Source organism: Lissotriton vulgaris, unplaced genomic scaffold (genome assembly GCF_964263255.1).
Source record: "Lissotriton vulgaris unplaced genomic scaffold, aLisVul1.2 SCAFFOLD_2466, whole genome shotgun sequence".
In the NCBI taxonomy this organism is placed as follows: Eukaryota; Metazoa; Chordata; class Amphibia; order Caudata; family Salamandridae; genus Lissotriton; species Lissotriton vulgaris.
In genome coordinates this window covers 53,389-81,127 of record NW_028255838.1, presented here as the reverse complement: position 1 = coordinate 81,127, position 27,739 = coordinate 53,389, and the positions used below count along the sequence as shown (strand labels likewise).

Here is a 27,739-nt window from a genome sequence, read left to right as displayed (position 1 = left end):
GCAGCCCTGAAGTTCCTCCTAAGCCCTCTCAATGGCGCACGAGCACACGGTGCGCAGAGGTAGCAGCTGGGAGTCGAGCTCGGTAAGCGGAGCAGGCCAGCAGCGCTGAGATCAGGTTTCTCCGGTTCGGGACATTCACCACTTCCGCTGGTGTTTACTCAGCCAGGAGTGGCCCCGCTTCGGGTTAACCTTGAGCGAGTGCCAGGGGGCGGAGGCAGCCCAGGTACACAACACCCATACACCTGCTCCGAGGCACACACACCGGCCGGCGACTTCTCCCGCACAGGTAGCACGGCTGACGGACCACGACGAGCAGCAGAGCCAGCCCGGCAGCCTGGGGGCAGGCCGTCCCTCGCTGAGGGCCCCTCTACCTGAGGGCCCAGGTCGGTGGGTGCGACAGGTGCGCAGAAGTCGAAGTACCCGGGAAAGGAGAATAGCCAGGACCTGAGGGCAGCGCCGTGAAAGGTAGGTCCAGAGGCCCTGAGTGGGGGTGCCCGGGGCGGCGGGACCAGTTGCCAGGCCCACGGGCCGGGTCCCTTACAGGAGCCATGAATGTTTCATGGCCCCAGTCTCAGGTGACCGGCCGCATCTTGAGGGCGCCGGCTCTGGAATGCGCTCAGGACCGGCCCGGCCGGCGGGTGACTCGGGCGCAGGGAATGCGCTGGCCCAGTTGACGCGGTGTCCCGACGCCATCCCGCATTCCTAGGCGCTGACTCCCCGGGTCACCCTGGGTGCCACTCCGGGAGCAGGGAGAGCCTGCGGGCACGAGCACTGAGGTGTGTGGACGAAAGAGCGAGCCGAGGAACAGGTGTCCGGACACGGAGCCCCAGGACTGACGGACAACAGGGGCTGAAGCGACACAGGGGCACCCCCCCCCCCCCCCCCACACACACACATACTGACTGACGCCAGGGGCAGAAGCGACACAGGGGCACCCCCCCCCCCCCATACTGACTGACATCAGGGGTAGAAGCAACACAGGGGCATACCAACCCCTCACACACACACCCCTACTGACTGACGCCAGGGGCAGAAGCGACACAGGGGTACCCCCCCCCCCCCCATACTGACTGACGTCAGGGGCTGAAGCAACACAGGGGCATACACCCCTACCCCCCCATACTGACTGACGTCAGGGGCTCAAGCAATACAGGGGCATACCAACCCCTCACCCCCCAATACTGACTGACGCCAGGGGCAGAAGCAACACGGGGGCATACCAACCCCTCACACACACACCCATACTGACTGACGCCAGGGGCAGAAGCGACACAGGGGCATCCCCCCCATACTGACTGACGTCAGGGGCTGAAGCAACACAGGGGAATACACCCCTCCCCCCCCCCATACTGACTAACGTCAGGGGCTCAAGCAATACAGGGGCATACCAACCCCTAACACACCCCCCAGACTGACTGACGCCAGGAGCTGAAGCGACACAGGGGAATCTCCCTCGCCCCCCCCATACTGACTGACGTCAGGTCCTCAAACAATACAAGGACATCCCCTTCCCCCTTCTCCCCCATACTGACTGGCATCAGGAGCTCAAACATAGTGCCATGGGCTCCCTGATGCTGACCGACCCGAGGGGCCAAACCAAACATAGGGGCATTGACCCCTGCTACTGACTGACACCAGGGGCTCAAGCAAACATAGGGCCACAGAGCCCTACTACTGACCGACACGGGGCTCAACCAAACATAGGGGCCTAGGCATGCCCCCCCCCGATACTGACTGACATCAGGGGCTCAACCACACATAGGGGCATGGCCCCCCCAATACTGACTGACATCGGCTCGAGCAATTCAGGGGCATACCCCCTCACCCACTCCCCCCCCATACGTCTGACACCAGGGGGTCAAGCAAACATAGAGGCATAGAGCCCCCAATATTGACTGACACAAGGGGCCCAACCAAACATAGGGGCATAGAGTGCCATTACTAACTGACACCAGGGGCTCAACCAAGCATAGGGGCATTGACCCCTGCTACTGACTGACACCAGGGGCTCAGGTAAAAATAGGGGCACAGAGTCCTACTACTGACCGACACGGGGCCCAACCAAACATTAGGGCATAGCCTAGCCTCCCCCGATACTGACTGACATCATGGGCTCAAGAAAATATAGGGCCATGGACTTCCTGATACTGACGGACACTAGCGGCCCACAAAAACATAGAGTCATAGACCCCTACTACTGACTGACACCAGGGGCTCAAGCAAACATAGGGATACAGAGCCCTACTACTGACTGGCTCAACCAAACATAGGGGCATAGACCCCCAATACTGACCGACGCCAGGGGCCCAACCACACATAGGGGCATGGGACCCCCAATACTGACTGACATCAGGGGCTTAACCACACATAGGAGCATGGGCCCCCAATACTGACTAACATCAACCACACATAGGGGCATGGGCCCCCCAATACTGACTGACACCGGCTCAAGCAATTCAGGGGCATACCCCCCTCACCCATTCCCCCCCCCCATACGACTGACACCAGGAGGTCAAGCAAACATAGAGGCATAGAACCCCCAATACTGACTGACACAAGGGGCCCAACCAAACATAGGGGCATAGAGTCCCATTACTAACTGGCACCAGGGGCTCAACCAAACATAGGGGCATTGACCCCTACTACTGACTAACACCAGGGGCTCAAGCAAAAATAGGGGCACAGAGTCCTACTACTGACCAACGCGGGGCCCAACCAAACTTTTGAGCCTGGCCTAGACTCCCCCCTGATACTGACTGACATCAGGGGCTCAAGAAAATATAGGGCCATGGACTCCCTGATACTGACAGACACTAGGGGCCCAAATAAACATAGAGGCATAGACCCCTACTTCTGACTGACACCAGGGGCTCAAGCAAACATAGGGGTACAGAGCCCTACTACTGACTGGTTCAACCAAACATAGGGGCATAGATCCCCCAATACTGACTGAGGCCAGGGGCTCAACCACACATAGGAGCATGGGCCCCCCAATACTGACTGACATCAGGGGCTCAACCACACATAGGGGCATGGGCCCCCCCAATACTGACTGACACCGGCTCAAGCAATTCAGGGGCATACCCCCCCCCTCACCCACTCCCCCCGATACGACTGACACCAGGGGGTAAAGCAAACATAGAGGCATAGAACCCCCAATACTGACTGACACAAGGGGCCCAATCAAACATAGGGGCATAGACCCCTCAATACTGAATGACACAAGGGGCTCAACCAAACATAGGGGCATGGGCCCCCCAATATTGACTGACATCAGGGGATCAAGCAATACAGGGGCATACCCCCCTCAATCTCCCCATACGACTGACACCAGGGTTTCAAGTAAACATAGAGGCATAGACCCCCCAATACTGACTGACGCCAGGGGCTCAACCAAACATAGGGGCATAGAGTCCCATTACTGACTGACACCAGGGGCTCAACCAAACATAGGGGCATACATTCCCAATACTGACCGACACCAGGGGCTCAACCAAACATAGGGGCATAGACTCCCAATACTGACTGACGCAAGGGCTCAACCAAACATAGGGGCATAGATCCCTCAACACTGACTGACGCCAACCCCTGGAACGCCAACCCCTGGAACTCCACCTTCTGGCCCCCTGCCCTTGGTCCCTCCCCTTGCCCTGCTGACAAGGTAAAAAGCTTGGGGGTCTATATCTCTCAAGATCTTTCCATGCAACCTCAGGTCAGTGCTACAGTGTCTTCCTGCTTCCACCAGCTCAGAAAAATTCGTAAAATAGCCCATTTTCTGACCACCGAAGCTCTCACCCTGACGTTGCTGGCATTAGTCATCTCTCGGGTTGACTATGCCAACGCCTTGTACGCAGGTATCCCACAATACCAAATCAAAAGATTACAGCTGATACAGAATCAGGCAGCCCGCCTGATTTACCACCAACCAAAACATCATCACGTTCGTCCTCTACTTAAAGCCCTTCATTGGCTTCCTGTATCAGAGCGTTGTAAATTCAAACTAGGCTGTTTGACCCACAAATCCCTGGCCGGCATCGGCCCCTTCTTCATCTCGTCACTCCTGCTCCCGTACGCCCCTTCTAGACCCCTCCGATCTTCCCACCATGCTCTCCTTCAGACGCCCAGGTTTAGGCGCAAAAAGCACGGTGGCCTCAGATTCTCTTTTTTGGCCCCCTCATTCTGGAACTCTCTCCCACTGGAACTCAGACTCTCCTCCTCCTACCTTCACTTTAGGTCTCTCTTAAAAACTCACCTCTTCCGCTGTGCTTACACATAAGCTACCTCCCCCTCCCTCCTCTGTCTCCTCTTGATTTAGTGAACAGCGCCAAGAAACCGTCCGGTGTATGTTGCGCTCTATAAATTCTTTTTACATTACATTACATTACATTACATTACGCCAGGGGCTCAACCAAACATAGGGGCATAGAGTCTCATTACTGACTGACACCAGGTGCTCAACCAAACATAGGGGCATAGAGTCCCAATACTGACTGACGCCAGGGGCTCAACCACACATAGGGGCATAGACCCCTCAATACTGTCTGACGCCAGGGGCTCAACCAAACATAGGGGCATAGACTCCCAATACTGACTGACGCAAGGGCTCAACCACACATAGGGGCATAGATCCCACAACACTGACTGACGCCAGGGGCTCAACCAAACATAGGGGCATAGAATCCTCAATACTGACTGATGCCAGGGGCTCAACCAAACATAGGGGCATAGACCCCTCAATAGTGACTGATGCCAGGGGCTCAACCACACATAGGGGCATAGACCCCTCAATACTGACTGATGCCAGAGGCTCAACCAAACATAGGGGCATAGAGTCCAATTGCTGACTGACACCAGGGGCTCAACCAAACTTAGGGGTATAGAGACCAAGTACTGACTGACACAAGGGGCTCAACCACACATAGGGGCATGGCCCCCCCAATGCTGACTGACGCCAGGGGCTCAACCACACATAGGGGCAAGCCCCCCCCCAATACTGACTGACACAAGGGGCTCAAGCAATACAGGGGTATAGACCCCTCAATAATGACTGACTCCAGGGGCTCAACCACACATAGTGGCATGGACCCCCCAATACTGACTGACAACAGGGGCTCAAGCAATACAGGGGAATACCCCCCCCCCTCAACCCCATATGACTGACACCACAGGCTCAACCAAACATAGAGGCATAGACCCCTCAATACTGACTGATGCCACGGGCTCAACCGAACATAGGGGCATAGAGTCCCATTACTGACTGACACCAGGGGCTCAACCAAATATAGGGGCATAGACCCCTCAATACTGCTTGACACCAGGGGCTCAACCACACATAGGGGCATAGACCCCTCAATACTGACTGATGCCAGAGGCTCAACCAAACAGAGGGGCATAGAGACCCAGTACTGACTGACGCCAGGGGCTCAACCACACATAGGGCATAGACCCATCAATACTGACTGACTCCAGGGGCTCAATCACACATAGGGGCATGGGCCCCCCAATACTGAATGACACCAGGGGCTCAAGCAATACAGGGGCATACCCCCCACAACCCCATATGACTAACACCACGGGCTCAAACAAACATAGAGGCATAGACCCCTCAATACTGACTGATGCCACGGGCTCAACCGAACATAGGGGTATAGAGTCCCATTACTGACTGACACCAGGGGCTCAACCACACATAGGGGCATAGACCCCTCAATACTGACTGATGCCAGAGGCTCAACCAAACATAGGGGCATAGAGTCTCATTGCTGACTGACAGCAGGGGCTCAACCAAACATAGGGGCATAAAGACCCAGTACTGACTGACGCCAGGGGCTCAACCACACATAGGGGCATGGGCCCCCCAATACTGACTGACACCAGGGGCTCAACTGCACATAGGTGCATAGACCCCTCAATACTGACTGACACCAGGGGCTCAACCACACAAAGGGGCATGGGCCCCCCAATACCGACTGACACCAGGGGCTCAAGCAATACAGGGGCATAGTCCCCTCCATACTGACTGACGCCGGGGGCTCAACCACACATAGGGGCATGGGCCCCCCAATACTGACTGACACCAGGGACTCAAGCAATACAGGGGCACGCCCCCCTCAACCCCATACGCCTGACACCATGGGCTCAACCAAACATAGGTGCGCACTGCCCCCGCCTCAGAGTCAGACACGCCAGAAGCGCATGGGTGCACTGCACAGTCCCAGAAGACTGGCGAGAAAGCGGGGTGCTCACCGGAGAGCCCCAGATCCACAGTGCTTCCATTAGCCTGATGTAGCAGCTGGGGCGTGACACAGACCCCTGCCACCCCAACCTTACAGGGGCCCCTCTGCCTTTCAGGGCCCGTTCAGTCAGGGACAATTGTAATTGCATTTATGTTCCGCTTAATAGCATTAACGAGGCATCGAAGCTCTTTATCTGCGCGATATAAGACCCAGGGGCCCCTCTTCGCGTTCTGCAGAGGGGGCCTTCATTTTGCGTGAAGCCACTGTACACCAGTTGAACGAGACATGGGACACTGACCCCTAATACTAGAAATAAAGCAAAATGCACACGAGGGGCATAAATATCGGGGCGCAGGGCACAATACTAGAACTAGATCTACTGACCAGGGGACCAAAAACAGGAACATAGAAACCCAAAACTGGCCATAAAGTAAGATACACACAGGGGGTCCCAACAGAGCCAGTCACAGAATACCCCAGTTTAGGGGCACTCTGATGGGCTGTACCCACATATGGGGTAGATTAAGATACAGCCCCAGGAGCCTAAACATGGCGGACCGGAGCGCCAAGCGCAGGACAGAGTGAGATACATTGCCATGACCTTAACGTGGCCCCTAACCTCCGCCACCGGACACAGGCTTGTGGGATGAACTTTACCCCCCTCCCTCTCTCCCCAGGGGACACTTTCACACACCCAGAAGGCTTTGATTTTCTGCCAGCTAGAGACATTCCCGGGACTCCGGTTTATCAGTGTTTGGGGCACTAGCCCAAGGAGTTAAAGATTTAACAAGCACTTCTTTCATTCTCCAAGTGGGAAGGGAAAGTCTCTGACTGAGAAAGGCATGACCCGGTCCTCTGGGGCGATTAATGGTTAACCCGGCTGTGCTCATTGACACGGTGTGTACAGCCCGCGTGACGCAGCCTCGCAGCAATAGAAACTGAGGCTCGTGCCAGCCGCCGGAAAAGAGGTCCAAGACTGGCGACAGAAACTGGGGCCAGGACCCGCGGCAGAAACTGGGGCCCGGGGCCAAGACCAGGGACAGACACTAGGGCTGAGGGCCAGAATCAGTGATAGAAACTGGGGCCCGGGGCCAAGACCAGTGATAGAAACCCTGGGCCCGGGGCCAAGACCAGTGACAGAAACTGGGGCCGAAGGCCAAGGTCAGTGATAGAAACTTGGGCCGAAGGCCAAGGCCAGTGATAGAAACTTGGGCCGAAGGCCAAGACCAGTGACAGAAACTTGGGCTGAGGGCCAAGACCAGTGACAGAAACTGGGGCCCGGGGCCAAGACCAGTGATAGAAACTGGGGCCGAAGGCCAAGACCAGTGACAGAAACTTGGGCTGAGGGCCAAGACCAGTGACAGAAACTGGGGCCCGGGGCCAAGACCAGTGATAGAAACTGGGTCCGAAGGCCAAGACCAGTGACAGAAACTTGGGCTGAGGGCCAAGACCAGTGACAGAAACTGGGGCCCGGGCCAAGACCAGTGACTGAAACTGGGGCTGGAGGCCAAGACCAGTGAGTGAATCTGGGGCTGAGCCCAGGACAGTAACAGAAATTGGGGCAGGAGGCCAAGACCAGTGATAGAAACTGGGGCCCGGGGCCAAGACCAGTGACTGAACCAGAGGACGAAGACTGGTGACAGAAACTGGGGTCTGGGCCACGATCGGCAACAGAACAGCTACCCTAATTCAAGGACTAATGAAACTGAGGCCTGCAGCCAAGACTGACCAAAGAAACAGGAGTGGTGTGGAGCTTCCTTTGGTGCATCGGGTACAGTGATACCAGGGCTCAGCGGCCTGAGGGCCCACTGAACCTTGATTTTTGCTGTATTTCACAGTTCAGACTGGGGGTCCCATTTTCTTTCGTTCTCTGGGCACCATGACACACGGCCCTACTGGTCGTAAGCCCGGACCTGCGACAGACACTGTGGTTAAGGTTAAGACGGACTATAGAAATTTAGCCCCTAAACAGAGACTAGTGCCAGAAACTAACAGACGGGCCGGTGCAAAAGACTAGAATCGACTGCTGAGCCTGAGAACTGATGTCAAGATCTGCAAAAGAAAATGAGGCCAGAGACCAGAATAAGTGGAACACAAAGGAGGCTCAACTCAAGGCCAGCTTCAGAAACATGGGCCTGAAACAGGGATGTCTTTCTAAAACTAACTGATTCAAAGATCAACCAGATATGCTGAGGCCTGAAGCCAAAATCAAACAAAGAAACTGAGGGCAGAAGTTAGAACCGGCTATATTTAAGACCAGGTTGGAAAACTAAGGCCCAAATCCAAGATCAGACAGATATACGAAGGCCTGCAGCCAAAACTAAAAAACTGAGGACTTAAGATAGGGCTGTATTTAAGACTTAGGACCTAATTCTGATGAGTTTAGGAAGGCCTCCTAACGGCATTTGCTGCCTCCACATCGGATTGGAAACTTGTCTTTCCGACCGACTCAGAAAGGTTTCCGACCGACCGAGTATGATGCGAGGTAGGTGTTAGGAATATCCCAATCCCAACCCGAAGGCATTTGGAATGACCGAGCCGTAAGGAGCAGAACCGTAGAACCGTAAGTCTCTACGGACTGCGTTTCGAGTATGATGCTGGATTTGGACATCCTTTCTGAATCCTGCTGTCCGACTCGAATCGGCAGACGGAATCAGACCGTGGGTCCCCCCTTGTCAGCCATGCACAGTTTGGCAGGCACCAGGGGGAGCCCACCACAGGGTGCCTGATTTTGCACAGCCCACCTTTCTTCAATGGCAGCCTATGCATTCGATCGGAACAAAGGCTCCCATTGAAGTCAATGGGAGTCCAACCAAATCGTATTGGGAAGCATCTGGATGCATCGTACTCGATCGGTTGAACTCTTCCGATCCAATCAGAAACCATTCCCAAACCTATTCGGTAGGGAAGCTTTCCAAACCGCTTCAGAATCAGGCCCCAGGTTGGTAAACGAAGGCCCAAACTCAAAATCAGCAACAAAAACTGAAGACCAAAGTGAAGCTCAGCGATAGAACTGAGGCCTTAGGCCGCCTGTCATCGAAACTGATGATTGAAGTTAGAAGGACTGCGACAGCTGAGACTACAATTGGCTACTGAAAATAAGATCCGTGGTCGAGTTCAGCGACAGAGACTTAGGCCAGAGGTTAAAAGAGGCGACGTAAAGTGAGGCCTCAAACCAAGAACGGCTACAGAAACAGACCTGATGTCAAGATTTGCTACTGTAACGGAAACCTGAAAGCATGATGGGCTAATGAAACAGATGCTCAGAGCCAAGATCGACTACTGAAATCGAAAACTAAAGTCAAGATTGGCTACAAACCCTTAGTGAAGTCTGAAGTAAATAAAATGAAGGCTCAAGGCCATGCCTGGCAAGGAAACTAAGAACTGACGCCAGAGTTGCTCGCTACAGACATTGAGGCCTGAAGTCAGAATCAGCTGCAAAAACTGATTCGTCAAGCCAAAATAAATTACTGGGATCTGTAGTTAAGACCAGCTGAAGAATATGAGAACTGAAGTCAAGGCAAGCCAGAGAAACAGGTGACAAGTTAAGGATGGCTGCAGAAACTGAGCTCTGAAGCCAAGACTGACCATTGAAACAGACTGTATTCTGTTTCATTGTTTAAGAATGCCTAAAGAAACTGAGGTCTGAAGACTAGGAAGGCCATAGAAACAGAATACAGGCTAAGACTGACTGCAGAAACAGAGGCCGGAAGCTAATGTTGACAACAGATACAGATTACCGGTTAAATTGCCTGTAGAAGGTCAGATCAGCTAAAAGAACTCAGACCTTAAGTCAGGACTGGAGAAAGGAAATAAGAGCTTAAAGCTAAGAACAGCTACGGAATCTGGGCCATAAAGACATGGTTGGATACCAGGCCTGAAAACAAGAATGGTCCCAAAAGCTGAGGCCAGCATTGGGAACTGAAATGGAAGCCAGAAGCCAGAAGCCAGAAGCCAGAATCAACTATAAAAACAGGTCTTAAGTCATGCTTGACTTTAGGAGCCAGCAGCCTAATACTGGCTCAGGACGGGCAACACCAACCAAAAGGCTGATGCTGTGATTCCCCACTGAAATGGGGGCTTGTGGTGAATGTTAGCTATAAATGTCTGGCTTCTAATACTGAGGGCCGAAACCAGGATTAGTGACAAAACCAGACCAAAGCTTGGATGCTTTACGGAAACTGAGGCGTGTAGCTGGGATTAGGCACCGAAACTCAAGCTGCCCAGCATCAGCCAATGCATATCACACCTGAAACCAGGATCGGCTACTACAGATGAGGTATGAAGCCACAAATGTCCCCTTAAACTGAAGTCCTAAAGCCATGATAGACACAGAGGTGGATCCCCTGGCCAGGATCAGCTACAGGATTCCTAGAACAGCTGAGGCCTGAAGCAAGGACATTCTCCAGAAGCCAACATTCACAAGAGAAGACCACAGAGGGGAGCCATCAGGAGTTTAGGCCTAAAGCGGTCTGACGCAAGGCTCTCCTATAGGAGCCAACAGTTTCATCAGTGGTTTAGATGGGAATCATCTGCAGGACTGTAGATCATCTCCAGGAGCCAACGCCTGAAGCAGAGACCATGTACCGCAGCCAACAATGTCTACAAGTCTCAAGTGAAGGCCTACTACAGGATCCAACACGGTCTACAGATTAGGCCAACAGTGAGGACTGAATCTATAATATCTAATATAGTCTAAAAGAAAGCCGGGTTCGAGGGAGAACTGTCTACAGGAGCCGGCGCCTGAAGTGAAGGCCGTCTACAAGATCACACACTGGCTACAAGAGCGTAGGCATACAAGGAGGCTCAACTCTACAAGAGTCAGGCCTGCAGCAGACCTATGGTCTGCAGGTATGTAGGTATGAAGTGAGGATTGTCTACAAAAACAAATGTCAAGAGCTTGGGATGGAAGCAGTGGTCGTTTACAGGAGTCAAAGCCTCAAGTAAAGAACCTACAGGGGTCAACATTGTGTGCAGGAGTTTGAGCCTGAAGTAAGGATCATATTCAAGAGCTCATCTACAGGGGCTTCAGAGTGTTGCAACAATGATTTACAGGATGCAACCTCATATACAGGCGCTTAAACCTGAAGCAAGGATTGTCTACAGGAGGTTCAGGCATGCAGCGAGGGTCACCCTCAGACACTGAGTCCTGAATTCTGGAGCAGCCGCTGAAACAGAGCTTTGAGTCAAGGTCTGCTCAGAAACAAAGCAGCCAAAGTCAGCATTGGCCCCTGAAGCTGTAACTCATGCCCAGAGGCAGGGCCGGCTCTAGTGCGGTGTGATCGGTGCATCCGCACCTGCCGCTGACTTCTGGGGGCGCTGTGTTGTCAAGTATAAAGTCGATCTAAAAGCACCTCTGCAGCGTCCCTTGCCTCAAGCAATTTTCAGGCAACAATAAAAATGTCAAGATAACTTTGGTGATTAATGGACCTTCTGGGAAGGGAGGAACTTTGTCTAGTGGAAGTTTAGACTCATCATAACATAGTGCAGAGGCGAGGCTTAATATTACTGTTGCAAAGCACGGGTACCATGTACCCTGCAGATCACAGGAGTACATAGCATGTAAATAGCTCAGTGGGTTAATGCTACTGTCAGAGAAATCCTTTTGTTACTTAATGTATTAATTACAATCCGAATATAGAACAGTGAGCTAATAACTGTCATCAAAGAGTTGCGTTTAAACTGCAAAGTATAGATTAGAGCGTTATGATTTTTTCCCCAATGTTTCATTTTTCTAATGTTGCAAAAAGGGTTCTTTTGGGTCGAAATCAGTTCTTATTACTAAAGACAGCCCCCAGCCATGGTAGAAGGTGTTAAATTCTGAGTGTGTGCTTCGCCAGATCAAGCACTCTTAACCCATACTGTCTACCAGTATGGATGACATGTGACTCTTACACCTGGTAGTCCTCTTTCTTATGTAACATTTCCTATATACAGATTTACACATGTATGATGGACTATCTCTGTGTAACGTGTGTAATGTAACTGGTAGGCGTAGCGCTATGAAATAAAATAAAAGCAAGTGAGAGAGTGGTTATGGGGACCTGATGTTCACTGCTAAAGGTGGTTGTGAGGGAATTCATGCAGAAGGTGGTCACTGGGGGGCGCCAACACACATTGTCACACTGGATACCACCAGCACTAAAGCCGGCCCTGCCCAGATGAGCCCCAGAAACTGAGGCCTTCTGCCAGAGACCGAGCCCTATGATCACACGGCTCCTCCAGAGACCCTCAGAGCTCCTCACACAGGGCCCTTTTCTCAATGACCTGGCACGCAGCAGTACGCCACAGAGACAGCTCTGCTGTCTGATAGCTAACTCATGTTTTATGTACCATGAGAGAGAGGTCTGCTGGCTGTTTGTTGGCTCTGTCTTTAAGATATGTGCAATCCTAGGGGCATCTCTGCTATCTGAACCTGTAAAGTGTACGGATCAGGGGCGTGGCTCCCACTGGTGCAGCAGGTGCAGTGGCACCTGGGCCCAGTGAACCCTGATTATTGCTGTATTTTACAATTCGGACAGCAGTCCAGAGGCCAGGTCCTTCCCTGCAGTAGGGCCCATGATCCTCCGGGTACGCTACTGTTCTGTGTAGCCTGATAGTTCTGCTGTCTGAGGTTTGAGAGAACGCGAGAGACAGCTCTGCTGTCGGACACCTGGCCTGTACGTTCTGTGTAACTAGTGACAACTCTGCTGTTGATTAGTAAACAAAGAAGATTATTTTCTGTGTACTCAATTAGATATCCCTAAGTGACAGATTTTGTTTTATAATGACCATCCCTGATTTTAATAAACCATTCATATATTATAGCCACACACGTAGATATATTTACTATTCTTGATTTTTATTTTATAAAAACATGACTGTTAAAAACACTCTTTTTGGAAATAAATTAAAATCAAATCAATACCCAATGTTGCTTACAGTACAGAGAATCATTCTATCTATTATTTAATTATTTTGCATACATTAGTCAAACAAATATACATAGTTATCAGAATATACACAATATCAAATATATACACAATATAGTCCCTATGTGGACGCGTTTCTGCTGTTGAGCCTTTAAGATTCGTTTAACTCTATGTATACTTCTGCCGCCGGAGCGCTCTGCTGTCTGACGCGGAGCTCTGCCCTGCTTGACACCTCGGCTGCCTGGGACTGGAGTGTACCTGGGACAGCTACAGGATGTGTGAATGCCAAGGGTAGCTCTGCTGTTCAAAACCTGATGCTAAAATATGTACGCTGGGGGATGTCTCTGCTGGTTAAGGCATGGGCCCGAGACATGGGCATTCTGACAGATCTCTCTGCTGGCTACGGCTTGAAATAAAATGTGAGCCTGCTGGAAGATAGCTAGCTCTGCTGTTTAAGACTTGAAATAAGATGTGTGCATAACTGTTTTCAGAGATATTGCTGGTGTTTGAGGCGTGGACCAAGATATATGCGTGCCGAGGCATACCTGCGCTGTCTACGGCTTGGATTACGATGTGTAAATGCCGAGAGATATCTCTGCTGTCCAAGGCTAGGCATATTATGCCTGGCTGCCTAGAGCTATCGCTGCAGTCTAAGGCGTCGACGTAGATATGTGCATGTTGTGGGGTAGCTCTGCTGGTTAAGGTTTGAGATAAAACTGGAAAACCAATATTGTATGTAAAGGGATCTCATAAAAATGAAGAAAGAATGGGCCTCCATAAAAATGTTTATGTCGTTTAATCAATGTTTAGGTGAGTAACGGTCATATTTCGAGAGGGGTAGTTCTGCTGTCTCAGGCTTGGAATAAAATGTGTGCATGCTGTGGGATAGCCATGCTGTCTTGGAATAATATGTGTGCATGCTGTGGAATAGCCATGTTGTCTTGGAATAAAATGTGTGTATGCTGGGAGATATCCCTGCTGTCTAAGGCTAGGAATGCGATGTGTGCATGGAGAGGTCGGAGTGAGCTGTCTGTCAAAGGTCCGCTGATGAGAGGTGTCGATTTGTCTGGGACACACAAGCCACTTTCCGAAAACATAAGACCTATGGCCTCTAAAAAAGGGTGACTCGAGGGGTGTGGACTAAAAGTTAACCTTTTAAGAGTAAACTTGTGATTCCTGGGCCTCAAAACCCAAGCCATTTGAGGCACAGAGACTGCAAGGTGACCTTGTGCGGTGTTGTGAGACTCACAGTCAAGGTGCAAAGCATGTGCCTTAGGGCACGCCTGCCTCGCAGATACTAGGATTGTGTGAACTTTAAGGGCAGCGTTGGCCAATTTCGTGAAAGCATAGTCACAATATTGAAGTACGTTTTGACAGAAAACAGGAAATTCACTTATCTGCCGAACTCTCCTGCAATTTCTAGAGGAAATGCTGCCCATTGGCGAAGATTTGTGAAGGCAACACACTTCATGACTGTCGCCAGTCCCATTTGCACACACTTTTAGGGTTTTCACCTGTCTAGTACTGTACCGACAGGGCCATTATTAGTACGCACATTTGAAAAATTAGCTAAAGTCTGTATATTTCTGCTTTGAAATCGGAGCTTAACATATAAAATACTAGAAGAAATCGATTCGCAATCAATTAAACCGATCTAAACTCTTCTTAAATAAATAATAAAACAAAACTGCCGGTGGGGTTTACAAAAGTTCATGTTCAGGTGCCTGTTCCTGGCCCTTCAACAGCTCCCAAAAAAATGCAGATATTTTTCATAGAAAAGGTGGTACACATGCACCCAAAGTACACACTAGAACACTCAGAGCTCGCATTTAGAAATAAAGGTCTACAAAGCAAACTTGCTTGGTTTTGGGAGCCCAGAGTGCGATATCCTCAGATCTAAATCCGCAGTCACTGGGCGAAAGGGCCGGGCATGAAATACAGCACTTACAGGGGGTGTTCATGGTAATCAGCCGTTCACATGGAACTCATTTTTAGGCAGATTTTTACTTAGTGACACAGATCTTTCCGTGTGGAATTAATAAACATAGACCAGTATTATTCAATAACGTTTTTTAACCTCTTCCGTGCGTCAGACGGCCCCCGTCCGTCTGAAGGCACGTTGGGAACGTGCGTCAGATGGCAGAGGGCTGTCCGATTCACGCACGCGTAGAATTTGCGCGCACAGCCGCGAAATGTGCGCCGCATCGGAACAGGTAAGAACAATAACAACACAGCCTGAATTTTGTAAGAATCTGCGCTTCAGCCGAACTGAGGGGCATATTACCAACAACTAGCGATAATTATCGCTATGTTGGCTTAGCGGCAATATTTTTATAGCCGAGCTGCGGCGATTTTTATCGCTTAGGAACCTTGCTATTATCAAGGTTTATCTCCTAAGTGTAAAAATCGGCCAAAATGCATGAATATCGCTGAAAAGTCAGCTATATTCATGCATTACCGAGCTAATGCTCTTAGGCATGTTATCCACCTACCATTGGATAACATGGCTAAGAACTGCTCAGGGGCAGGTGTTAGCTTTTGGAGATATTCGCGCTTAGCGCAAATGTCTCCAAAAGTTGGTAATAGGAGATAGCGATGTTAGCGACTGTTTCCAGTCGCTAACATCTTGGCACGCCCACTTTGCATGTCATTAGTGATAAATTTCTCTGACATGCAAAGCGGAGCCCCAGATGGTCGCTATCTCCTACTAGCTGATGCTAACTGGTGTTAGAGACAGCTAGGTAATAGGGAGATAATTTTATCTCCGCTTTCTTGACTTTTAAAGCCAAAAAAGCAGAGATAAACCCCCATGATAATATGCCCCTGAGTTTTATTAGGCAAGAATTATTTAAACAAACAATATTGTGAGTGTCTTTCAGGACACTAAGGAAAGAATAGACCCCAGGTGTGTAATCAGATCGAAATCAAAATAAAAGGAAAAGTTGAAATAAGAAATAACCATTGAAGGTTTATTGGTTAGTTCATTAAAGAGACAGCAGTTCTATTCAGTATATTTTAGAGTACAGAGATTAAATCATTGGATCACAGTTTCAGAAACGTTGTCTGTTTCTGTAAGTGTGTCAACGGCGTTGTGACCCTTAGAAGGATAAGAGGGTCTCATCAGGACTGAGATTGGAGGGGATTTTCTGGGATTGTAGCTGAGCTGAACAGTATAAACAATTTGAAACCAGTGAGGGTCTTGAAATAAGTCCTGGTAGGTGAGCTAGCATCTGTTATATTATAAATTCAAATGGATTCCTTTCATTGGTTCCTTGAAATTATTGGAGCCGCTGTGTCAAGCTCTCTTAAATACACACCGATTCTTGTGGAAGGAAAGTATGACCTCTGTATTGGTCTATTTTCAATGTGATAGTCCCTGGGTTTTCTCAAGCGGTTTTCATAGTTTTCTTCAGCTGAAGTCTCAGTCCTGATGAGACCCTCTTATCTTTCTAAGGGTCGAAACGTCGTCGACATACTTACAGAGACAGACAATGTTTCCGAAACTGTGATACAATGATTTATTCTCTCTAGAATGTACTGAATAGAAACTGCTGTCTCTTTAATGAAATAACCAATAAACCTTCAATGTTTATTTCCTACTTTGCCTTTTCCTTTTTATTTTGTTTCTGGTTTGATTACACACCTGGGGTCTATTTATTCTTTCCTGAAAGACACTCATAATATTGTTTGTTTAAATAAATCTTGTCTAATAAAGCTCTGTTCGGCTGAACCACAGTTTCTTACAAAAATATTAGCTGTGCTATTATTGGTCTTTCAAAATGTTATTGAATAATACTGGTCTATATTGATTAATTCCACACAGAAAGGAATGTGACACTAAAAATCTGCCGGAAAATGAGTTTCATGTAAACACCTGTTCCAAGGATTACTTGATACCCTTGCTCACATGGACATAAGAATTGCTCTTGTTTTTGTTTAAATGTTACTCAATGATACATCATTGAGTCTTGATAGGGGCTCCTGTGTGACCCGAATCCTGTGTGAAAATGATCGACTTTTCAGGAGTGAATTACTCACACTTTGAGTCCTGCTTTACGTTTTAAAGACCAAAGTATATTTAAACAGCACAGCAACTGACCACTTTATTTTGCATATGATTAAGACCTGCTAGACGAAACGCGTTATACTACATGAATTCCTGCCTGCAAATAAAACAGTTTGTTACCTGTACTCAAAGGGCATTTGGAAATATATAAGGGCCACCGTTAACATATGAGATGGCTAAACATTTGGAAGGATCATGACGGCAACTTGAAAAATAACCTCTTCTTTTCTGGTATAGAACATATCCCGATGAAAATCAGGGGAGGAGACAGAGAAACAGCCGTGAGGCGAGCGGAATCAAAATGGAAAACCACATTGGGAATGGAGACTCCAGGGGGCTTGAATGCAGATGCCGAACTTTATACATTTTTATAACATCTTAATTGATTGTTTTTTTAACATCCGTGATATGATTGTCAAAAGAGCTAAGAAGTAGGCTGTCTTACCTGTTTGAGATTTTATGTTTGATCTTAATAACGGGGGGATAATTATCGCCAACCTAGGTTAACGCAATTTTACATAACATCTTGTATCGTGGGAAATGACCGCCGTGTTAACAGCGTATTCTCAATATGCCGGCAACAGGCGATAGTTTCCCACTAACGCATAAAATGTCCGCATTAAAATTACCGGGACGCCGATAAAAAGGAAAACCAAACGTGAAAAAAGTTGCGATGGGCCCAACAGCGATAAAAATATCAGCGATAAGCAGCGCCAGGCTTGCTATTCCCATATCATGCAGGAAAAATCACCATAAAAGCTGCAAAAAAAAAATAAACCGAAACTATTGAGAAGCACCATGGAGGAAGCTGGAGCAACTACAGAGGCCCACCAGAACCCCACAAACCCCCCGGAGGACCAGCCAGGCATTTCGGGGAAGGAGAAGGCAAGGAGAAGAAGAAGTTTAACCCACGATTCAGTCCGTAAGAAAACAAGATCCTGATTACAGAGGTGATAGAACACCACCAACAACTGTTCATCACCTCCACTGTGTCATTGGCAACTAAAAATGCAATATGGCAGTCCATCTTGGCCAAGGTGAATGCAGTCGGAGTGAAGAGAAGGGAAGTGGGCAACTGCAAGAAGCACTGGAATGATGTGATGAGGTAGTCCGGGGGGTGTGGTCCTGTGAGTGGGGGTGGTGGCAGTGGGTGTTGTGGCCCTCTTGGGTCTCTAAGCTGCATGATTAGTAGCTCCATGGCATCTGTTGGTCTTCAGATGTGGCTCTGGGCTGGGCACCCTTTATGCAGCAGGTTTTTGTCCTACTTAAGACCAGAAAAAAGCAGGCCTTAAGTCCCTCCTGCTTACGTGCTTTTGGACCGCATCGCCGATCTGGCTGGTCCTTGAGAATATCGCTAAGTGGTGTTATTGTGAGTTTTTGGATGGGAACGCCTACTCTGCATATGATTAGCATTAGATGTCGATGTCAGCCTTGGCGATGTTTTTAGCGGCAGCTATCGCAGGTAAACTGACGATGTTGGATGTTAGCGCAGGCTTGTGAATAGGGCGATAAATCTATCGCCACTTTTGTGGCGGAAAGTGCCCCTAAATTGGCGATAAGTCCTTGAGAATATGCCCCTATGTGTCTGAGATGATGAGTTTGAATTTTGAAACTTAGTCATCTTCTTTCAACAAGCACGAGACACTTTCCCAGTTTTCCGATACCAATACTGCACTTTAATATTATGAGCACAAAAGAAGAGTGGATGTACGAGTGGCATTATCACTTTTCATTTTCTGTACTTTACAGAAAAAAACACGTTGCACTTTATATGTAAGTGCATTAATGGAACTTTCAGTGATGGAACATGAGTCCAATAGAAGAGGTGATTCTAAAACAAGCACACACCACTTTTCTGTACTTTACAGAAAAAAAACACGTTGCACTTTATATAATGTGTGCAATAATGGAACCATCAGTGATAGTGTATGAGTGCAATAGGAGAGGTGACACTAAAAAAAGCACATAGCACTTTTCAATCGGGGCCTCTATAGATACAGCGTTTTTCATTAACCTCTGTTTCTATATATCTTTACATGTAATTGGTGAATGAAATATCAGAACTATCTTTCATTAAAGTATTGGTGCATCAGAAGAGGAGTAATAGGAGCGGCTAATGGCTCTCTGTAATCTGTACATGGGACAGATAAGGCACTCTGCACTATCCAATACCAAAATGATATGTTACCTGCCATTTTATATTGTACCTTCTACCCTTGGTACTTTCCAAGGACAGCACATTGCACTTTATATCTCATTCATATACTTCATTTCATTTGTGTACTTTACACTTTCATACATGTTTTGCAAAATACTTTGCACTTTATATATGTGTGTACATCGCATGGGTTTAACTTTATTTGTTGACCTCTGAGGCGGAAGCCGGAGGACTGTATTTAGCTCTGTTTTAAAAATTTACTTGTACTTTCACTGTTTTTAAAACGAACTCACTCACCTTCCACGGAAGCGCTTGCTAACGCGCCGAGCAGCCCTCCTGAAACCCCCTGACACAGCGGATCTTAGCGCTGAGACAGGAAAACCCCTCTAACCGTCATCGCGGCTCGAAGGCGTAGACACGCCCACTAACGAGGCCACGCCCACTCCTAGCACTATATAACCGCTGACTGAAAGCGTTATCATTATTATTTGTTGACCTCTGAGGCGGAAGCCGGAGGACTGTATTTAGCTCTATTTTAAAAATGTACTTGTACTTTCACTGTTTTTAAAACAAACTCACTCACCTTCACGGAAGCGCTTGCTAACGCGCCGAGCAGCCCTCCTGAAACCCCCTGACACAGCGGATCTTAGCGCTGAGACAGGAAAACCCCTCTAACCGCCATCGCGGCTCGAAGGCGTAGACACGTCCACTAACGAGGCCACGCACACTCCTAGCACTATATAACCGCTGACTGAAAGCGTTATCATTATTATTTGTTGACCTCTGAGGCGGAAGCCGGAGGACTGTATTTAGCTCTGTTTTAAAAATTTACTTGTACTTTCACTGTTTTTAAAACGAACTCACTCACCTTCACGGGAGCGCTTGCTAACGCGCCGAGCAGCCCTCCTGAAACCCCCTGACACAGCGGACCTTAGCGCTGAGACAGGAAAACCCCTCTAACCGCCATCGCGGCTCGAAGGCGTAGACACGCCCACTAACAAGGCCACGCCCACTCCTAGCACTATATAACCGCTGACTGAAAGCGTTATCATTATTATTTGTTGACCTCTGAGGCGGAAGCCGGAGGACTGTATTTAGCTCTGTTTTAAAAATTTACTTGTACTTTCACTGTTTTTAAAACAAACTCACTCACCTTCACGGAAGCGCTTGCTAACGCGCCGAGCAGCCCTCCCGAAACCCCCTGACACAGCGGATCTTAGCGCTGAGACAGGAAAACCCCTCTAACCGCCATCGCGGCTCGAAGGCGTAGACACGCCCACTAACGAGGCCACGCCCACTCCTAGCACTATATAACCGCTGACTGAAAGCGTTATCAATATTATTTGTTGACCTCTGAGGCGGAAGCCGGAGGACTGTATTTAGCTCTGTTTTAAAAATTTACTTGTACTTTCACTGTTTTTAAAACAAACTCACTCACCTTCACGGAAGCGCTTGCAAACGCGCCGAGCAGCCCTCCTGCAACCCCCTGACACAGCGGATCTTAGCGCTGAGACAGGAAAACCCCTCTAACCGCCATCGCGGCTCGAAGGCGTAGACACGCCCACTAACGAGGCCACGCCCACTCCTAGCACTATATAACCGCTGACTGAAAGCGTTATCATTATTATTTGTTGACCTCTGAGGCGGAAGCCGGAGGACTGTATTTAGCTCTGTTTTAAAAATGTACTTGTACTTTCACTGTTTTTAAAAAGAACTCACTCACCTTCACGGAAGCGCTTGCTAACGCGCCGAGCAGCCCTCCTGAAACTCCCTGACACAGCGGATCTTAGCGCTGAGACAGGAAAACCCCTCTAACCGGCATCGCGGCTCGAAGGCATAGACACGCCCACTAACGAGGCCACGCCCACTCCTAGCACTATATAACCGCTGACTGAAAGCGTTATCATTATTATTTGTTGACCTCTGAGGCGGAAGCCGGAGGACTGTATTTAGCTCTGTTTTAAAAATTTACTTGTACTTTCACTGTTTTTAAAACAAACTCACTCACCTTCACGGAAGCGCTTGCTAACGCGCCGAGCAGCCCTCCTGAAACCCCCTGACACAGCGGATCTTAGCGCTGAGACAGGAAAACCCCTCTAACCGCCATCGCGGCTCGAAGGCGTAGACACGCCCACTAATGAGGCCACACCCTCCTCCCTCGCCTCAAATGTGTCGGCCATACCAGCGCAGCGGACGAGCGCAGCGGGAGCGCCTAAGGCAAGCCCGTCTGCGCCCGTCCGTGCACGGCCGGGCTCAGGGCCAGAACCCCTGCCGGACCAAGCTTCCCCTAAGGTAAGCTATTCGCGCCGGGACCTCCTTAGTCTCAGACCCACTATCGACAGCGCATGCAACTATGTTCACGATCTGGAAGGTCCATTTACCAGCTGTACATGGTGCCGCCCAGTTCAGCTACAACTGCCCAACCGACCCGCCAGGCACTCAGCTCTTAAACTGGCCACTCTGAACTGTCGCTCACTACCTAAGCATGCACTCCTAATTAACCATCTGATAGAAGACCATGAGCTCGACATTCTGTTCCTCTCGGAAACGTAGCTTACTGATCATTCGGATGCAGACGTTGTTCTAGCACTTCCCCCGGGCTTCCTTATCCAGTCCCAACCTCGTCCATCTGGTAGAGGAGGAGGCTTGGCCATCATCCACCGGGACTATCTCTCTTGTAGAACTAACGACGCTCATATCCTGGACGCCGAAAGTCTGCATTTCACCATCCAGTTAGCACCGACTAACTCACTGTCAGGCCTCCTAGTTTATCGCCCCCCTGGCCATTCTGGCCCTTTTGCCAGCGCTCTCCTAGACGTCATAGCATCTCAAGCCCACTCCACTACCAACTTCTCGATACTAGGAGACCTCAACATTCATTTCGACGACCCCCTAGACACAGGGGCAGCCGACTTGATCGCAGAACTGGACACATACGGTCTACACCTCTCCAACTCCGGAGCCACACACATCAAAGGTCATTTCCTTGACCCGGTGTTTACCAACATCCCCACCCTCCAAGCCAAAGAATACCTCCCCCTCCCATGGACGGACCACTTCATGGTCCCTCTCCACCTACCAGGAGCCTTCAAGAAACCCCACAAACCCACTACCTATACCAGGGACAGGGCATGGTCCAGACTCTCCACAGAGGACTGGGCCAGAACCCTGAACTCCACTACCCCGACCTCTTCGGAAGACCCGGTCACCGCAGACAGTAAATTCAGGGAGTGGATCACCACGTCATTGGACTCCATCCTCCCCATAAAAACCCGTGAGGACAAAAACGGTAAACTAGGATCTGCCCCATGGTACACCCCGGAACTCCGCACTCTCCGCAAAAACTGCAAAAAAGCAGAACGGCTATGGAGGAAAGACTGGCAGCACGCCAACAAGGAAGCGTATCATAGGTCAGTGAGAATCTATAAAACAACCCTGAAGCTCACTAAAGCCTCTCACTATGATACGAGAATAAAAAATTCAACCAACTCGGCAAGGGAATCTTTTCTCATTGCCAAAGAGCTATTGAAGATACCAGCCCCACCCTCCTCCAACACACCCCCAGCGGACAGAAGTATTGAACTGGCTACCTACTTTAATGCTAAAATCGCCTGTATCCTAGTTTCCCTCCCCCCTCCCTGCCTTCCGAACCACGTGGACAACGAGGTATCCGCCAACCGCGCAGGAAGCAGCCTGCATCCTCAGCTGACCGCTTTTAGGGCAGTAACACTGAACGAAGTAGACACAACCATGGCCAAAATGAAAAGCGGCTCCCCTCTAGATCCCGCCCCAATCAGATTCCTGAAAACAGTAGCCCCTGTCATCGTGCCCACGATCACGGAGCTCATAAATATCTCGCTCTCTCAAGGCTCGGTCCCCCCCAGCTGGAAGAGTGCAGTAGTCAAGGCACTCCTAAAAAAACCCCAGCTGGACCCGGCCGACATGGCGAACTACCGGCCAATTTCACTCCTCCCTTGCATCAGCAAAATGGCCGAGAAGCTAGTCAATGGGCAACTGTCACAGTTCTTAGAATCAAATAACATCTTGCGGCAGTCCCAAACGGGGTTCCGCCCGGGCCACGGCACTGACACTGCCCTTCTCGCCGTCATCGAGGAGGCAAGGTGCATCCTAGATTCAGGAGGGTCAGTGGCAGTGATCCTCTTGGATCTCAGCGCAGCCTTTGACACAGTTAACCATCGTGTCTTACTCCATCGGCTGGCCGCGGCAGGGCTCACAGGTTCGGCGCTCACATGGATCGAATCCTTCCTCTCAGGGCGCTCGTTCCAGGTATGGGATGGCAACTCTAACTCTGCCTCCCTCCCCCTGACGAGCGGTGTCCCCCAGGGGTCATCACTAAGTCCCACCCTATTTAATGCTTACATGGCCCCTCTCGAAGATGTGGTCACCCCCTTCGGGATCAAGATAGTACGCTACGCGGACGACACGCAACTGGTCGTCTCCCTCTCACAACTGGACAACTATCCTGACAATCTGCCGAACTGCCTCAAGGAAATCCATAACTGGATGTGCGAGTCATCGCTCAAACTAAACGGGTCAAAGACGGAAGTCATGCTTCTGGGTAAGCAATGGACCACCATCCCTCCATCAGTCTGGCCAGACGTGTTCGGGGAAATTCCCACCCCGAAACAAGAAATTAAGACCCTAGGAGTCTGGCTAGAGCCCCAGCTGTCGATGAAAACCCAAGCATCCAAAACAGCAGGTACCTGCTTTGGCCTCATGCGCTCCATCCGCAGGATCCTCCCACTACTTCCGCCCCTATCTAGAAAACTCCTGGTCCAGGGTCTGATCCTTGCGCGGCTGGACTACAGCAACATGATATATCTGGGAGCTCCTGAATCCACCATGGCTAAACTCCAGCGCACGCAGAACGCAGCCACCCGGCTGCTCATGAACCTCCCTTCCAGAGTTTCAGCCAAACCAGCAATCAAGGCCCTTCACTGGCTTCCAATACGCCAAAGGGTCGAATTCAAGGCCCTGTGCACTGCACACAAACTGCTCAACGGTCTTGGACCTGCCATTCTGAGAGACCTGGTTACTCCATACAAGGCCCACAGGTCCCTCCGTTCGGATAACGAACGTCTGGCCAACGTCCCCAGATTCAGGAAGACACGTACCGGCGGCCGACGCTTTTCTGTTAAAGCATCCTCTGGGTGGAACTCACTTCCACGCACCCTCCGGCTGGAACCTAGTCACCCGATTTTCAGGAAAAAACTGAAAACCCTGCTATTCCCAAAATAAAGTCCCCCCATTTTTCCTCGGGTCTCCACAAATGTTATAGCGCGGGGATGCCTCCGGGTCACCAGGCGCTCTACAAATCGCTAAATAAATAAATAAATAAATTAACTGAATTGTTCCCTTTGCACTAGGACTCTAATACTGCGGCTAACACTGGTTCATTCTTCCTTATTGAAATCATGTTGCTCAAAACGTGTTATTAAAAATGTGCAATCAGATCATTATAAATTATACAGCCATCCCCAAAAGATAAAAATAAAACTACTGCCCATTAGAACTGCTTATTTGGCTAACCGCAAAACTTGTTTGAAAAATGTGTCTGTTTGAGAGCCTAAAACCCATGACTTTGTTGAATCATGTTCTTCAATAGTGTACCTAACAGTGATTCTTTTGAACTTTTTGCTTTACGTATGCAATGAACTGTAGTAATGAGATACTTTATTTGACAAGAATTAGGAATGTGGTATTTCCCCTTTAAATACTATATGACGTTTTTAATTGGTGGTGGGAAAGGGTACAACTGCCCTTTTAAAATGACACTCTGTGCACTGAATTCTATGACCCAGTAGAAGGCTACGGCCGAAACGCGTATGTCTGTCTTGCGGGGTAATATGCACCTTGCACTTTGCTGGTAACTTGCCTGATAAATTATGGAAGCATTTGAAGCCGAATAAATCGCTTCTGTAAGGATTCCTGTGTGCCATCCTTCTGTTGGTCCTGGTGATGGAGTGGTAAAAGCAGGGCTTTGAGCAGAGGCATTACTGAAAAAATGTAAATATATATATATATACAATGGCGATGACGCAATGGCACAAACTCCTCTTCAGGTTGGCAAAGTAGATTTTATTTTCACATTAAAATGTCACAACGCGTTTCGGCTGTCCTTGCAGCCTTGATCACACAGCGGAATGCAAGTTTGCCATAGTTTTATATACCACCCATAGTGTCCCGTGATCTCCCCTAAACATAGAAAACATACTACAAAAGTGCAGAGTGCTAATATATAAATTTGTAAACCAGGGCTATTTTAAACCACGTTTGAAGCAATAATGTTTATAATATGCACCAGCTGGTACTACATTAAAACCTGCTAAATATCAATGTTTAAAACGGATGTTTAAAACGAAAAGGCAACGGACAAAATTGAATGAATTGAATGAACCTATTCCCAAAGTAATCTCAAAAGTCTGCCTATGGTACACTTTACATGTTGTGCTAACAGCATAAATGCATTGCCAATCACTGTAAACCAATTAATTGTCCCTGCATTGCATTCATTATTGATACTCATAGCATAAATACCATTTATCAATTGCTGTCATTCCTATTTTTAGTCAATTCATTATGTTAATTATCTTCATGTCTATAAATAATGCAATATGAAGATTTTTGCACAATCATAAATCAACTGACAATATTAGCAATAGGGTTACCTAGTAACAACACATAATATTATGGTGTATTCCAGTAGCGAGGTGTAGATATAATCGAGAACATAACTATGATGTATGTCTCACAGAATCTTACATAAATGTGGCAAGTCACATATGTTTAATAATAGCATTAGATGCCGCTAATTCATGTGTCTGACCACAACTAACTATAAATACTTCTTAATCTCATGGCTACCTCTAATGTCGATTATTTGTGGTAATGTTGTTGTGATATACCCTCTGAACATATCAGGGTCATTGATTTGATTAGTAAGCCATAAGCAGACATATCTTCTTGCATGCAACCTGGACCGTTTGCACCCGTTTTTCATTATGAGGCCCTATAAATTGTGCAAATTTAGCAATATAAAGTGGAATGTGATTAACTTATTAAAGTGCTATTGATGTTAAAACCGAATACCCATTTTTATTCTCAAAATCACTTCTATAAAACACTTCTAATAAAACGGAATGTATTGGTTTTTTTTTAAAGTACCAATATAGATGATCATTGGATGGTATATGTATTTAAAATACAAATCATGAGGCTAAAGCTAACTAATTGTCAAAACTACCCTTGAATAAAATAGAATAACATAGCTCATTGTCGGGACAGATACTAATTGTAAGGAAAATATAACCTTATTGATTATATAGATAATAGTGGAAGTCTTCAGTTGTATTGAGGCCATTAGGGGACTTACTGTCAAACTCCATTATCATGTGCGTTTCCAGTTTCCTTAGTTTTAATTCTCTATTGCCTCCACGAGGAAGTACAGGAATCGCCGCTACCACATAGTATTTTAAACAGCTACGGTCATTGTTGTGCACTGCCTTGAAATGGCGTGCTACTGGATAGTTGTTACCATTATTAAAAATAGCACGCAAATGCTGTGAAATACGTGCATGTACCAGGAGTTTTGTGCTCCCTTTGTAATTTAAATTGCAGGTACATGTAAGGACATATATGGCGAACTCTGTTCGGCAGGTAAAGTGGCCTCTTATTTCTCTTGGCTGTGTACTGAATGGGACAATATAATGAGTGGTATTGCTGCCGAATTTACATGCCCTACATGTAGAACATTTTTAAAAAACTCGTGGGCTTCAACCATGTTGTAGTCATAGTTAATTCTGGGCTGTTTTTGACCAATTCTGTCCTCATAGATTTATCTTTCCTAAAAGTCAGTGTAGGAGCTGTAGGTAAAATTGGTGCTAGCACCCTATCCGTCCGCAAGATGGGACAGTTCTTCTTAATTATTGCTTGAACCTGTCTTTGTTGCTGACTATAGGTAGTGATCAGCCTAGGGGAAATGGAATCTTCCATATTAATCTCATTTGTCACTTGTGTTGTAGCTCCTTTGTCTAAAAGGGAATCTCTCGACCGAAGTGCAGCTTTTTGGGTAGCTTCTTTAAGTAATTTATCACTGTATCCTCTTACCCTGAATCTTTCTAAGGTAGCAGTTGCACATTTTTCATATTCAGCTTCTGTGCTACAAATTCTTTTTAACCTTAGGAGCTCACCATAAGGCATACTTGCAATTAGGTGTTGTGGATGGGAGCTGGTGGCGTGCAGGGTACAATTGCCTGCTGCTGGCTTCCTATGTAGTGTTGTGTGTATTTCATTGGCTGCTATATATATTGTAGAGTCTAGAAAAATAACACTGACCTTATCTATATGC

At 48.4% G+C, this 27,739-nt stretch overlaps 1 protein-coding gene across 1 annotated transcript in view; it reads left to right on the top strand.

The window, feature by feature from the left end:
* The first annotated feature begins 325 nt into the window (after positions 1–325).
* LOC147658868 (proline-rich protein 15-like protein) overlaps positions 326–27,739 on the top strand; it is a 69,912-nt gene continuing 42,498 nt past the window's right edge. Inside the window, exon 1 of the mRNA XM_086952079.1 lies at positions 326–465. The gene's annotated coding sequence lies outside the window, so the exon portion shown is untranslated. The remainder of the gene's footprint in view (positions 466–27,739) is intronic.